A 14,813-nucleotide genomic window follows, 5' to 3' on the forward strand; every position below is an offset into this window, starting at 1 on the left:
TTTCAATTCTTCTTTTGACCTAACTTTTTAATTGCCATGTATTATGTATGTCTATTTTTGAATGCTGTATGCATTTTACCATTGAAAATGCTTATGGCTTTTACGCTGAATAAAGTTTTATGAATTGAATATAACAGGCCACACATTTGGTTGAGCCCCTACTGCTCCACATTTCTCATACAATGATATGAAGTAGCCATGGGGGAAAGCATAGTGCATCAACGTGTAGAACTAGCCGTGATGCAAAGTTGGGTTCCAAATTGCAGTAATAGCCAAATACATAAAGGCTTCAAGCTGTAAGCTGTTTTGATGTCACCATGCCTTTTGTTTACAAAATAGCAGGGTTTACAACCGCAAAAGGGCAAATCACAATACACAAAGGACGCACTGTAAGTCGAAGTGAATTTCTAACTCACAAAATGCCCTTTGCCAGTTGCAGATCAGAAGATGTAGGGGTGTGAAAGTCTCACTTACTCCTTCCAAGTCCAAGTGTGATGTCAATGGTGCGAGAGTGCAATTTCAGTCATCAACAATTGGTGGAATACTAACCTCTCAAAGCATGTGGTAGTCATATACAAAGTGGAAAAGCTTTGTCATGGACAGCTTCCTTTTTGTGCTGGAGGCATCAGGGGAACTAAAAGTGGCCCAGGGGCACCAGTGGATGCTTCTGACGACGTCATTAACTGAAAGTCAAATTTTATTTTGGAAAGCAACCCCTGCGCATGTAGGAAACAGGCGCTGCTTAACAAAATGCCAGCATTCTGTGAAAGTGAATGTAGTGGTGGAATTCTGCTGTCCCTTACAGGCCTCCATCCATGAACGTCACATGAACGTCAATTCACTAAAATGCCAGGGGTAGTGGAAGTAACATCACATGCCATTTGGCCTTTAGATTCACTCACACACTCGCTTACATATACACATGCATTCACACATACACACTCTGTCGCTCACATAAACGCACTCTCACCCACAAGCATGCACAGGACATACATTTAAAAGCTAATATTCCAGCTAGTTGTTTTCCATTCTTTATTACACTAATAGTGAATAATGGAGCATTGTTTACTATAAGTGTGATACACAATTGGCAAAAACAGGGAAAGTAGAGCCCTAAATGACGACCATAAGCACGAAATTGACTAAGAGATCCTGGCACTGATTTTTCCACTTCTGAGGCCGGGGGTCGCAAAGGCAGGGCCAAGGTTCGCAACGGGCAAGCCAGGGGTTGCATTTGCGACCACTGGCAACCTCTAAATGACACCCATGCCTCCATCCCTGCCACCGTAGCCATTCACAAGGTACCACAAAAGAGGTCTTGTCATAAATATTAATCAGGGAGGAGTTTTGCAAGTTCCTGTAAATGTGTCTCTTGTGCTGGATATTGGATAAATAGCACATGCCAAGGTGTACTCTATTTTTAGGGTCGAGCCTGCGAGTGCAAGCGCTTATGCATGTGTCTCACATGCAACACGTTGTTGTATTTGTAAGCACGCCTGGTCCTTAGTAAGTAAACTCACAAGGGGACGCGTATAGGTCAATGAACCTTTTGAATCGCATGGAGTATCCTAGTCATGCAGTGACCACTGGAAACAACAATAATCCAAGAATACCAGCATTAATAGCAGAGTTCAGCAATTAGCTCATCAGTCAAGTCTCACTGTCAACGTCTCCCTTAACAACCTACCTAACCAAGATTAGCATCAGCGTGTGGGCCTTCATGCAAAAACATTTTAGAGAAAAGCATTAATTTGGAAAAAATCTATCTAAGTGAGAATTCTATAATCAGTGCAGTTGGTACCTAGAAGAAAAGGCACAAGTTGTCAGTCACATTTTCATAGCTACCTATCCAGGATGGATCAGCAACAAGTCAGTCTTCATCTTCAGGTCATCAATTAGTCAGCCACGCATCAGACTCACAGACTGTGAGCCCAACGACAGAACCTCGGACAGCGTCTCCTGACATCATCACTTCTCCCCTCGCATTTCTAGTTTTAGCCCCTTGTCATGACTTTTTATTAGGGTCTCCCAGTCCGTCCCCCTAATTCCTAAGTCAGTCAGTCAGTCAGCAGATATGACTATAACCTATAGTATTTGTTTACCAAATCTACAAATTTTAATATCAGTCCGTTCACAAGATGTGGATTGGTCCACTATACGATGTCCTCATCATCCAACTCTTCAGGTATCAAAATTGTTGCATGTTCCTCTTCAGTCAGTGCCTTCATTGTTCAAGTCCAGGGAAAGTACATTTAGCCTATTCTACACATAATTATATCAAATTGTCTTCATCATCTCCTGTCCGTCGGTACATTGCAGAAAATTCTAGCTAAGCAACTTTTACATCGGGTGAGTCAAGGACAGGTCGTAGCAATTTCTTGCAAACATGGTTATTGTTTCTGCTCTCTGTGTGCGGGGCCTAGGAAGACTAGGCCTTAAGTTCGGCTAAGTTAACACTACAAATTGAAGTATACATTTCAATATGATATATTTACATTTTTCTCATCTATTTTTCATTATTTCATACAATTTCAGGTGTATTAATTCAACATCATATAAATGGCTACCATGCCCCAAGGGCACATTTTCAAACGTGCACATTATTTTCTCTACGATTAATTTTTCATTATTAAGCACATAAACATCATTAATAATTTTCCTAATTAGCACATCTGCTTCAACAGTCCCTCCTCTGATGACTAAATATCCCACCTTTCTTTAGCAGCCATTTTACAATTCCGTCTCGGCTGTATTTTGTCTTCTTCCTAAATTATCCCTACAGATTCTTCCTCTAGGTTGTTCTTCCTTCCTCTGATTATTTCTAGATCTTCTTAAACTTAATTTTTGCCAAAATTTGCATATGCCAAATAATCCTAATATACTAGCAATCACAATTAATATTCCCTGTACAATTTTTAATAATACCCCATTCCAAATTTGACTAAACCAATCGCCTACTGAAGCAAATCCTTTTCCAACCTTTTCCCAAACCCCTGGTTCCTTCAATTCCTTACTCAAATTAGTTAAGTTAGTAAGTAAGTCCCTTATCACCTTATCGTTATTAGGTATATAAGAGCAGCAATGCCTAGCATTAATCATCCTACAGACTCTGCCGTCTTTAGCTAAAAGTATGTCTAAAGCAAGCTATTTTGAAGCGTCATAGCTCTATCCACAGCTAATTCAGTATCTAACAGGAGTATTGCCCCTGTAAAGTTTGTCAGCATGTTATCCACAATAGTAGACAACTTTCGTATCTTGATTGCATTCAAAAGAACTCCTACAGAAGGAATTACTTTACCAAAATGATCTCCCACAATTGCAGAAGAGGCATCCCTCCTCTGTCGCTTACGATGTAATTCAGTCACTTTTGGAAACTTCTTTAAATCATCTATCTGATACATTTTAGGGAAAACTATCCCCAGATAGCATGTCCCATACCATCCCCTAGGAAGACGGTAATAAGCATTGAGTCCACAAATATAGTATATCCCAGGAAACGCAGGGTCCTGACCATTCAGCATAAAAGTCAATTTACTCTGAAACAAAAACACATGCCTACATTCACTCATTCCCACAAATAAAGTGTCAGTGCTTGATTTTGGCTTATACATACAAAGCTTCCCTATATGTAATGCATGTAAACCTAATTTCCAAACATGTTTCTTAATGACGACCCAATCTCCATCTCTCAGATTGTGACATGGGTCATTGATGATGGGTGGCAGGGTAGTGGCCTGCACCTGCTGAGAGAAAGAGCGAACCACATCAGCCAGACCTTTGCAGTAGTCCAACACCATTTCATCTGTAATATTGACAAGTGCATTGGCTGGAATTCCTGGCAATGTCATTGCTCTGCCCATGAGGATCTCATGGGGTGACAGCCCTGTCTTCCTGTCAGGTATGTTTCACATTGACATCAACACCAAAGGTGTCTGGCCATTTCAGACTGGTAGTGCACACATCTTGGCAGTTCTTGATTTCAGTGTACCATTCATCTGTTCCACTAGTCCTGATGCTTCAGGGCGATAGCTACAATGCAACTTCTGCTCAATGTTTAATGCTGCACATAAGAGTTTAATCACCTCATTAATGAAGTGAGTTCCCCAATCTGATTCTAAAGAGATCAGGAATACGAACCGTGGTATTCATTCTCTAAGCAACAGCTTTGTTACTGTAAGACTGCCATTTCTTCGCGTGGGGTATGCTTCAATCCAATGACTAAAGACACACACAATCACCAACACATACTTCAGACCACCACATACAGGCATCTCAATGAAATCTGATTGCATTCTGCTGAATGGACCTCCTGCTCTTCCGATGTGGTTCAAATTCAACACTGTCCCTTTTTCCACATTTAGTTGCTGACAAATTACGCATCAATAACATACTGCCTCTGCTGCTTGCCTGAATTTAGGATTGAACCAATCAACCTTGAACAACCTGACCATGGCATCCCTTCCAATATGTGCCTGCCCATGGTAATAGCGGGTCATCTGGGACAATAAACTATTGGGCAACACCATCTGACCCTCCTCAGAAATCCAAATTTCATCAGGTCTTTAAACACACTCCAACTTAAGCCAGAGTCGTTTCTCCTCCTTATCTGCATTTTCCTGCAATGTTTTCAACTCCTCCTGAGTATCGATCACTTTTAAGGCAAAACTTGTGCAATTATTCTCTTCCTCACGCATCAATTCCCACTTGTCATTAAACGATATACAGTTCAATGCGCAAAACCTTGCAACTTGATCTGCATATCCATTTCCCAATGAAATGTAATCCTGTGTCTTTTGATGTGCACTGCATTTGACCACTGCAATTTCTTCAGGCAACTGTTTTGCGTACAACAACTCTTTTATTTTGTCGCCATTTCTTACTGGTATTCCAGTAGAGGTCATGAATCCTCTTGGCGACCACAACTGACCAAAATCATGAACAATTCCAAATCCATAATGACTATCTGTATAGATTGTGACTCTTAGTCTCGCAGAAACATAGCATGCTCTAGTAAGAGCTACCAACTCTGCCACTTGTGCAGAATATACACCTCGAAGCCAGGAAGCTTCTAATGTGCCTGTAATTGTGCATACTGCATAACCTGCTCTCAATGTCCCTGTTCCATCTCTGAGGCACAAACCATCAACAAAGACAATTTGGTCATTTTCTTCCAAACGCGTATCTCTAATATCAGGTCTTGGTTTTATACACAGCTCAGTTACCTCAAGACAATCATGCTCAATTTCTTCTTCTTTTTGAATTTCAACAGTATCACTTGGAAGCAATGTCGCTGGATTCAGCACTGTACATCTTTTCAATGTTACATTTGGAGCACCCAATATGCTCATCTCATACCTTGTCAGTCTTGCACCAGTCAAGGATTGCGTTTTCGTCCTTGTCAGTAAAATTTCAACAGAGTGTGGTACCATTATCGTCAAAGGGTATCCCATGACTAACCCCTCATATTGAGAAAGACTTTGACCAACTGCGGCTACTGCAGACAGGCAACCTGGTAAAGCTGCTGCGACCGGGTCCAGGGTAGCTGAAAAATAGGCTACTGGGAGATAAGCACCTCCATGGACCTGTGTCAAAACAGACAAAGAACAAGCATCGCATTCATGACAAAAAATGTGAATGGCTTTGTGTAATCAGGCATTCCCAACGCTGGAGCTCTGCACAAACTCTCTTTCAGTTCAGTGAACGCTTTCATCTGAGCTTCACCTAGGGTAATGAGATCTGTAACTTCCTTATGTGTTAACTGCTGTAGGGGTTTCGCAATCTCAGCAAAGTTCGGAATCCACTGTCTACGGTACCCCACCTTTCCCAGACACATTCTGACATCTCTCTGCGAAGTCGGAGGACTTCTCTGCGATATCATGGTAATTCTTTCTCTGGAGATTCTCCTTTACCCTTTTTCAATCTGATGTCCCAGGTATTTTACTGATTTCTGACAATACTGCAGTTTTACAGGTGACACCTTATGTCCAAAATTTCCCAAATGATTCAACAGAGCAATCGAGTCGTACTTACACTAGTCCCTAGTTCTGGATGCGATCAGCGAATCATCAATGTATTGCACTAGAGTCGATTGGTATGGTAATTCCAATGACTCCAGATTCTTTTTCAAGATCTGATTAAACAGTGATGGTGACTCCGTATGCCCTTGTGGAAGCCTGCACCAGCTGTAGGCTCTGTCTAGGAATTTGAAACTAAAAATAACCTGACTATTCTCATGAAGAGGCACGGAAAAGAAAGCTTGTGACAAGTCAACCACTGTGAACCACTCTGCATCGCAAGGAATCTGAGACAGTATCACTGCTGGATTTGGCACCACTGGACAACACTTGACCACCAGATCGTTCACCTTTCGCAAGTCCTGCACAATGCGCACTTTCCCACATGGCTTCTTTAAGCCCATTATTGGTGAATTACATGGACTGCTTAACACTTCCTTCAAAACTCCTTGCTTTGGAAAATCTCCTATTATTTGCGCCACCTTCATCAAAACATCTTGTCGCATGTTATACTGTGGAAATTGCGGGAATACTCCATTTGGCTTCAAAGTGATCTTAATCGGTTCCACTCTCTTAATCAAGCCCACTTCTTTACCTGTCAGGTCCCAAACATCTTCCTTCACTGTTCCCTGTAAATCCGCATGCAATTCTCTCACAGTAAACATTAGGAAAAACTCAAACAATGGGTATTCCTCACTAGCATTGCTCATCACTGTTTCACCCATCTGTTCTTCTTCATCATCGCTATTAGTTTGTACTTCGATTCTAGTGTCTGAACAGTTAATGGAGTATTTTGTCTTACACAGGAAGTCCCTTCCCAGTAGAGATACTGGATTTGAGTCACATACTACAAACCTATGTAGTCCCTGGTAATTACCGATCTCAACCTGCACTGAATCTGTGATTGGGTTTGTCAACTCTCTATTCTCCACTCCCACAACTTGAACTGTTCTGCCTGAAAGACTTCCACACTTCTTAGTGTAGTGCGTGTAGCTCCTATGTCCACCAAAAATGGAACTTTGTATCCCATCACCTTTCCCTTCACAAAAGGTCCTCTCTGATCTACCTCTAAGGAACCTGCAAGCATACACGGTCCTTCATCCGAACTGTCACTCATCCATTCTTCGTTTATTTCATCCTCACTGTAAAATAGTAGTAGTTCCCTACTGCGGCGGTGTTAGAAATGGGGTCTTTGGTTGACCGTCAGGTTACCCCCTGTTCAAGCAAGGACCCTCACTCTAGTCAAGGTAAAAGAGAATCACCCTCAGCTAACCCCTGCTTTCCCCCTTGGTAGCTTGGCAGAGCAGTAGGCTTAACTTCAGAGTGCTAGGTGTAAAGTATTTGTACCAACACACACAGTACCTTAATCAAAACATTACAAAATGACACACCAGTTTAGAAAAATAAGGAATAATTATCTAAAAAAAAGACCAAAACAACAAAAATCCACAATACACAAGTCAAGTTATCAAGTAAAAATCAAAAAGAGTCTTTAAGTAGTTTTAAACACACACTAATGCTGTCAGCGTGAAAAAGTACCTTGGGCGCGTACCTCACGGGCGAGTGCGCGTCAAAAAGGGCTTTCGATGCATTGATTCCACTCATGAGTGGGACCGTGCATCCCTTCTCCTTCCGCTGGGTCGGGCGTCTCGTTTCTTCTCTCTGCAGGAGAGCGATGCATCGATCCGGTCAGCACTCTTGGGTCCTGGCAGGCCTTGCTTTGTTTTCCACGCACAATGGTACTTGAGTCGGAAATCCAGCTGCAAGATGATCCGAAAACTCCGCAGCGCGGGTTGTGATCTCTCAGCCTCCGTCAGCGATGCTGTGCGTCGTTTCTCCTGCTCCGTGGGTCGATTCTTCGGTCGCGTTCCCTGTGAGCGTCATTTCTCAGCTGCGGAGCCGGCGGCGTGTCGTTTCTTCAGCCGCAGATCAGAGTTGCGTCGATCTTTTCCCCACCTGGCACTCTGTGCGCGGATTTCCTTGTCTTTAGGCTGCCAGCTTCTCCTTTCAGGGTTCCAGTAACTGGATGGGCACCACAGGGCAGAGTAGGAGTCTCTCTAGAGACTCCAGGTGCTGGCAGGGAGAAGTCTTTGCTGTCCCTGAGACTTCAAACAACAGGAGGCAAGTTCTAAATCAAGCCCTTGGAGATTTCTTCTCAAGATGGAAGGCACACAAAGTCCAGTCTTTGCCCTCTTACTCAGGCAGAAGCAGCAACTGCAGGCTAGCTCCAAAAAGCACAGTCACAGGCAGGGCAGCTCTTCTTCCTCAGCTCTTCTCCAGGCAGAGGTTCCTCTTGTTTCCAGAAGGGTTTCCAAAGTCTGTGGTTTTGGGTGTCCTTCTTATACCCAATTTCTCCTTTGAAGTAGGCCTACTTCAAAGTAAAGTCTCTTTTGAATGTGAAATCCTGCCTTGCCCAGGCCAGGCCCCAGACACTCACCAGGGGGTTGGAGACTGCATTGTGTGAGGGGAGGCACAGCCCTTTCAGGTGTGAGTGACCACTCCTCCCCTCCCTCCTACCACAGATGGCTCATCAGGATATTCAGGCTACACCCCAGCTCTCTTTGTGTCACTGTCTATTATGAGGTTGTAGGAGGCTGGACTGGCTTGTAGTGAGTACCAAGGAGTACTTACACCTTGCACCAGGCCCAGGTATCCCTTATTAGTGTAGAGGGGTGTCTAGCAGCTTAGGCTGATAGAAAAGGTAGCTTAGCAGAGCAGCTTAGGCTGAACTAGGAGACGAGTGAAGCTCCTACAGTACCACTAGTGTCATATGCACAATATCATAAGAAAACACAATACACAGATATACTAAAAATAAAGGTACTTTATTTTTATGACAATATGCCAAAAGTATCCCAGTGAGTACCCTCAGTATGAGGATAGCAAATATACACAAGATATATGTACACAATACCAAAATATGCAGTAATAGCAATAGAAAACAGTGCAAACAATGTATAGTCACAATAGAATGCAATGGGGGCACATAGGGATAGAGGCAACACAAACCATATACTCTAGAAGTGGAATGCGAACCACGAATGGACCCCAAACCTATGTGACCTTGTAGAGGGTCGCTGGGACTGTAAGAAAACAGTGAGGGTTAGAAAAATAGCCCACCCCAAGACACTGAAAAGTGGGTGCAAAGTGCACCTAAGTTACCCAAAGAGCACAGAAGTCGTGATAGGGGAATTCTGCAGGAAAGACCAACACCAGCAATGCAACAACAATGGATTTCCAGACGAGAGTACCTGTGGAACAAGGGGACCAAGTCCAAAAGTCACGATCAAGTCGGGAGTGGGCAGATGCCCAGGAAATGCCAGCTGTGGGTGCAAAGAAGCTGCCACTGGAAGGTAGAAGCTGAGGATTCTGCAAGAACGACAAGGGCTAGAAACTTGCCCTTTGGAGGATGGATGTCCCACGTCGTGAAGAGTCGTGCAGAAGTGTTTTCCCGCAGAAAGACCGCAAACAAGCCTTGCTAGCTGCAAGGGTCTCGGTTAGGGTTATTGGATGCTGCTGTGGCCCAGGAGGGACCAGGATGTCACCAATTGCGTGAGGGGACAGAGGGGGCATGAAGCAAGACAAAGAGCCCACTCAGAAGCAAGCAGCACCTGCAGGAGTGCCGGAACAGGCACTACAATGTGGAGTGAACCGGAGCTCACCCGAAGTTGCACAAGAGGGTCCCACGAAGCCGGAGGACAACTCAGGAGGTCGTGCAATGCAGGTTAGAGTGCCGGGGACCCAGGCTTGGCTGTGCACAAAGGAAATCCTCGGTGAGTGCACAGGAGCCGAAGTAGTTGCAAAACACGCGGTTCTGAGCAATACAGTCTAGCGTGGGGAGGCAAGGGCTTACCTCCACCAAACTTGGACTGAAGAGTCACTGGACTGTGGGAGTCACTTGGACAGAGTTGCTGAGTTCAAGGGACCTCGCTCGTTGTGCTGAGAGGAGACCCAGAGGACCGGTGATGCAGTTCTTTGGTGCCTGCGGTTGCAGGGGGAAGATTCCGTCGACCCACGGGAGATTTCTTCGGAGCTTCTAGTGCAGAGAGGAGGCAGACTACCCCCACAGCATGCACCACCAGGAAAACAGTCGAGAAGGCGGCAGGATCAGCGTTACAATGTCGCAGTAGTCGTCTTTGCTACTTTGTTGCAGTTTTGCAGGCTTCCAGCGCGGTCAGCAGTCGATTCCTTGGCAGAAGGTGAAGAGAGAGATGCAGAGGAACTCTGATGAGCTCTTGCATTCGTTATCTAAAGAATTCCCCAAAGCAGAGACCCTAAATAGCCAGAAAAGGAGGTTTGGCTACTTAGGAGAGAGGATAGGCTAGCAACACCTGAAGGAGCCTATCAGAAGGAGTCTCTGACGTCACCTGCTGGCCCTGGCCACTCAGAGAAGTCCAGTGTGCCAGCAGCACCTGTGTTTCCAAGATGGCAGAGGTCTGGAGCACACTGGAGGAGCTCTGGGCACCTCCCAGGGGAGGTGCAGGTCAGGGGAGTGGTCACTCCCCTTTCCTTTGTCCAGTTTCGCGACAGAGCAGGGCTGAGGGATCCCTGAACCGGTGTAGACTGGCTTATGCAGAGATGGGCACCATCTGTGCCCATCAAAGCATTTCCAGAGGCTGGGGTATGCTACTCCTCCCCAGCCCTGACACCTTATTCCAAAGGGAGAGGGTGTAACACCCTCTCTCTGAGGAAGTCCTTTGTTCTGCCTTCCTGGGCCAAGCCTGGCTGGACCCCAGGAGGGCAGAAACCTGTCTGAGGGGTTGGCAGCAGCAGCAGCTGCAGTGAAACCCCGGGAAAGGCAGTTTGGCAGTACCCGGGTCTGTGCTAGAGACCCGGGGAATCATGGGATTGTCTCCCCAATACCAGGATGGCATTGGTGGGGCAATTCCATGATCTTAGACATGTTACATGTCCATATTCGGAGTTACCATTGTGAAACTACACATAGGTAGTGACCTATGTGTAGTGCACGCGTGTAATGGTGTCCCGGCACTCACAATGTCCGTGGAATTGGCCCGGAACAATGTGGGGGCACCTTGGCTAGTGCCAGGGTGCCCACACACTAAGTAACTTAGCACCCAACCTTTACCAGGTAAAGGTTAGACATATAGGTGACTTATAAGTTACTTAAGTGCAGTGTAAAATGGCTGTGAAATAACGTGGATGTTATTTCACTCAGGCTGCAGTGGCAGGCCTGTGTAAGAATTGTCAGAGCTCCCTATGGGTGGCAAAAGAAATGTTGCAGCCCATAAGGATCTCCTGGAACCCCAATACCCTGGGTACCTCAGTACCATATACTAGGGAATTATAAGGGTGTTCCAGTATGCCAATGTAAATTGGTAAAATTGGTCACTAGCCTGTTAGTGACAATTTGGAAAGAAATGAGAGAGCATAACCACTGAGGTTCTGATTAGCAGAGCCTCAGTGAGACAGTTAGTCATAACACAGGTAACACATACAGGGCACACTTATGAGCACTGGGGCCCTGGCTGGCAGGGTCCCAGTGACACATACAACTAAAACAACATATATACAGTGAAATATGGGGGTAACATGCCAGGCAAGATGGTATTTTCCTACAGAGGTGCAACCAGCCCAACTGTCAAACTGACCCACACAGGGAATACACAAACAGGCAGAGTCACAGAAATGGTATAAGCAAGAAAATGGCCACTTTCTAAAAGTGGCATTTTCAAACACACAATCTCAAAATCAACTTTACTAAAATATGTATTTTTCTATTTTGAGCTCAGAGACCCCAAACTCCACATGTCCAGGACAATCTCAAAATCAACTTTACTAAAAGATGTATTTTTCAATTTTGAGCTCAGAGACCCCAAACTCCAAATGTCCATCCACTCCCAAAGGGAATCTACACTTTAATCAGATTCAAAGGTAGCCCCCAAGTAAACCCGTTGAGAGGGACAGGCCTTGCAACAGTGAAAAACACATTTAGCAATATTTCACTGTCAGGACATCAAAAACACATTACATTAATGTCCTACCTTAACCATACACTGCACCCTGCCCTTGGGGGTACCTAGGGCCTACCTTAGGGGTTTCTGACATGTAAGAAAAGGGAAGGTTTAGGCCTGGCAAGTGGGTACACTTGCCAAGTCGAATTTACAGTTAAAACTGCACACACAGACACTGCAATGGCAGGTCTGAGACATGATTACAGAGCCACTTATGTGGGTGGCCCAATCAGTGCTGCAGGCCCATTAGTAGCATTTGATTTACAGGCCCTGGCACCTCTAGTGCACTTTACTAGGGACTTACTAGTTAACCAAATATGCCAATCATGGATAAGCCAATTACATACACATTTTGTAAAGGAGCACTTGCACTTTAGCACTGGTTAGCAGTGGTAAAGTGCCCAGAGTAACAAAAACAGTAAAATCAGAGTCCAGTACACATCAACAACCTGGGGAACAGAGGCAAAAAGTTAAGGGAGACCACGCCAAGGATGAAAAGTCTAACAGGCAGCATAGGTGGTAGTAAAGCTCCTCGCACTCCTGTGTGAGCTGCCTTTATTTGCATCACCATTGCTTTCTCCTTCAGCTTTTTCTGCTTCAATTCAATCTCATCACTACAGTCTTTTGCATACTGCAACACCTCATCAATCGGCTTTGCCTGCCAGCATTCTCATTCTCAATGTCATGTTTCTCTGCCAGCTCTGCCAATTTCTGATGTATTTTAGTCACTTCCCTTGTAATCCTGGGGCACAAATGCCTCAGCTCTACTTCTGTGTAGGATTCTAACCTGTTCACTCCAATTGTTCCCTCAACTAGCTCTGTTGCTTCTGTAGTTAACCTCACACGATTTATCTGCCCTTCACCCTTAGGTGTATTTGGAGGTGTGTTCAGACTGTCTAACCATTCACTCAATTGCTGTGCTGATAATCCCTGTAATGAGATGTTACTAGCATTCAACACTGGTATTTGTTGCATCGATGCACCTAGAGTTTGCGGCGTCAAAAGTTTCAAACATTGACTTGCATTCAGGCCATTTATTGTATCTGGAAGTGCTACAAGTGGACTAAGATCCATTAACGGTCTAGATCCATTAAAAGTCTGACCCACAGACGACATCATCTACCCAGAATCACTCACTCCCCTTCTCACAAGGCTCTGTGATATTTCATTCTGATTTCTTGCACTCGCTTTCTTTTGCGCAAATAAAGGTACTGCTGGACCAACAGTAATCGGTAGCGATATTGCATCTGAGGCTGCCCTGACACTTGCACCTTGCGGAAAAGTTACCCCCATCGCCTGGTTCATGACTGGTGTAATGTCTGACTGTGTTCCTGTTATCGGTGTAAACTTCGACAAACCCTGTGGCTGTGCCGGTGGCAATAACATTTGAGTTGGTTCTGTCTGCACTAGCACTGGCCTCTGAAGCACTTGCTCCGATGGCACCACTAAATTCAAAATCGTCTCATGGACTAGCACATCTGTATTAATTCTCTGTATTGATGGTGGATGCATCTGCGCTTGGACCACAGTATTAGTCCCTGCATTAGGTGTACTCTGTACTACCCCTGGTGTCTGTCCACTATCTGTCTGCACTGGCTCCTCTGTTCCCGATGCTTGTGCTGAAGCATTTGTAGCAGCACTAGTACTTGGACCCCCTGAATAAGTCCCAAAGGGTGGAGGTCGATCCCTCAGCAACTGTGTAATAAGGTCCTCAACATCAGAATCCTCATCGTCTACATAAGGCTTTTTCTTTTTCTTTGTACCTGCACTCTCATTCTCTTTAGCATTCTCTTCTTTCTCTGTCTCGTCTTCCTCTGTGATTGCAGGAAACAATTTAATTCCCTGTAACATCTCTGTTCTCCACCTTTTCTGTTCCCAATCCCACCTAGCTTCAGCTAAGGATGTTTTCACTCTCTTTATTCTCCTCTTGAATTTCATCTCTTGTTGATGTCTGGCCACCAGCTCCCAAACCGCTAAAGGCTCAAACTGTGCTGGCCTCGGTAATGGCTTCATCTCAAATAATGCCATTTGCAATTCATCCAAAATTCTCAAATTAAATGTTCCATGCTCTGGAAACGCTAAGGCTCCTAACTTCTTTGTTAGCTTCCACCATTGCTTTAACCAAAGACACGGTGCGACACTCTTGCTCCTCCATCACAATATAAGCCAGAGAATTTTCCGGTGGGGTTGGCTCCCCCACTGATGCCTTAATGTAAGAATCACCCTTCATAGCACTTCTGAACGCCTTTAAAAACTTCATTTTCTCTATTGTATTTATTTCGATCCAATAATGAAATGACTTTTACTACCAAGATTCCCTTCATCCACTTACTCAACCAATTGCCTCTTACGGACAGCTGCCAATCCGCTCGCGACTCTTCTTACCAACCAACCTATCCCAGCGAAGCACACTCTGACGTCACACTCACACACTGCGGCTGACAAAGTCTTGCGGCTTGTCCTCCTAAACTTTAACTCACACAACTAATGCAGATTATTGCGAGCACTTTAACCAAAAACCAATAACTAAAACAAACATGCAGGTTTACTACTGGAAGGGACACAATCGCTTCAGAGACCTTACGGATTTTCACTAACGGCCCTTTCGCGCATGTAGCTATTCCACTTTCTAAGTCTCCCACATATGCAAGCAAAATTCGACCTGTGAATTTCACTCTCAACTGATCAGTGGGTTTGTCCTGGTGCACATAGGACTCTCCAAATCTCAGTCGAAAAATTTATTTTACTCATCTATCTCACACACCGACTTGTTGACCACGCCCCATCAACCTACTAAACCAGACAGATTACAACATATAACCAA

This window comes from Pleurodeles waltl, chromosome 2_2 (assembly GCF_031143425.1).
Source record: "Pleurodeles waltl isolate 20211129_DDA chromosome 2_2, aPleWal1.hap1.20221129, whole genome shotgun sequence".
Classification (NCBI taxonomy): Eukaryota; Metazoa; Chordata; class Amphibia; order Caudata; family Salamandridae; genus Pleurodeles; species Pleurodeles waltl.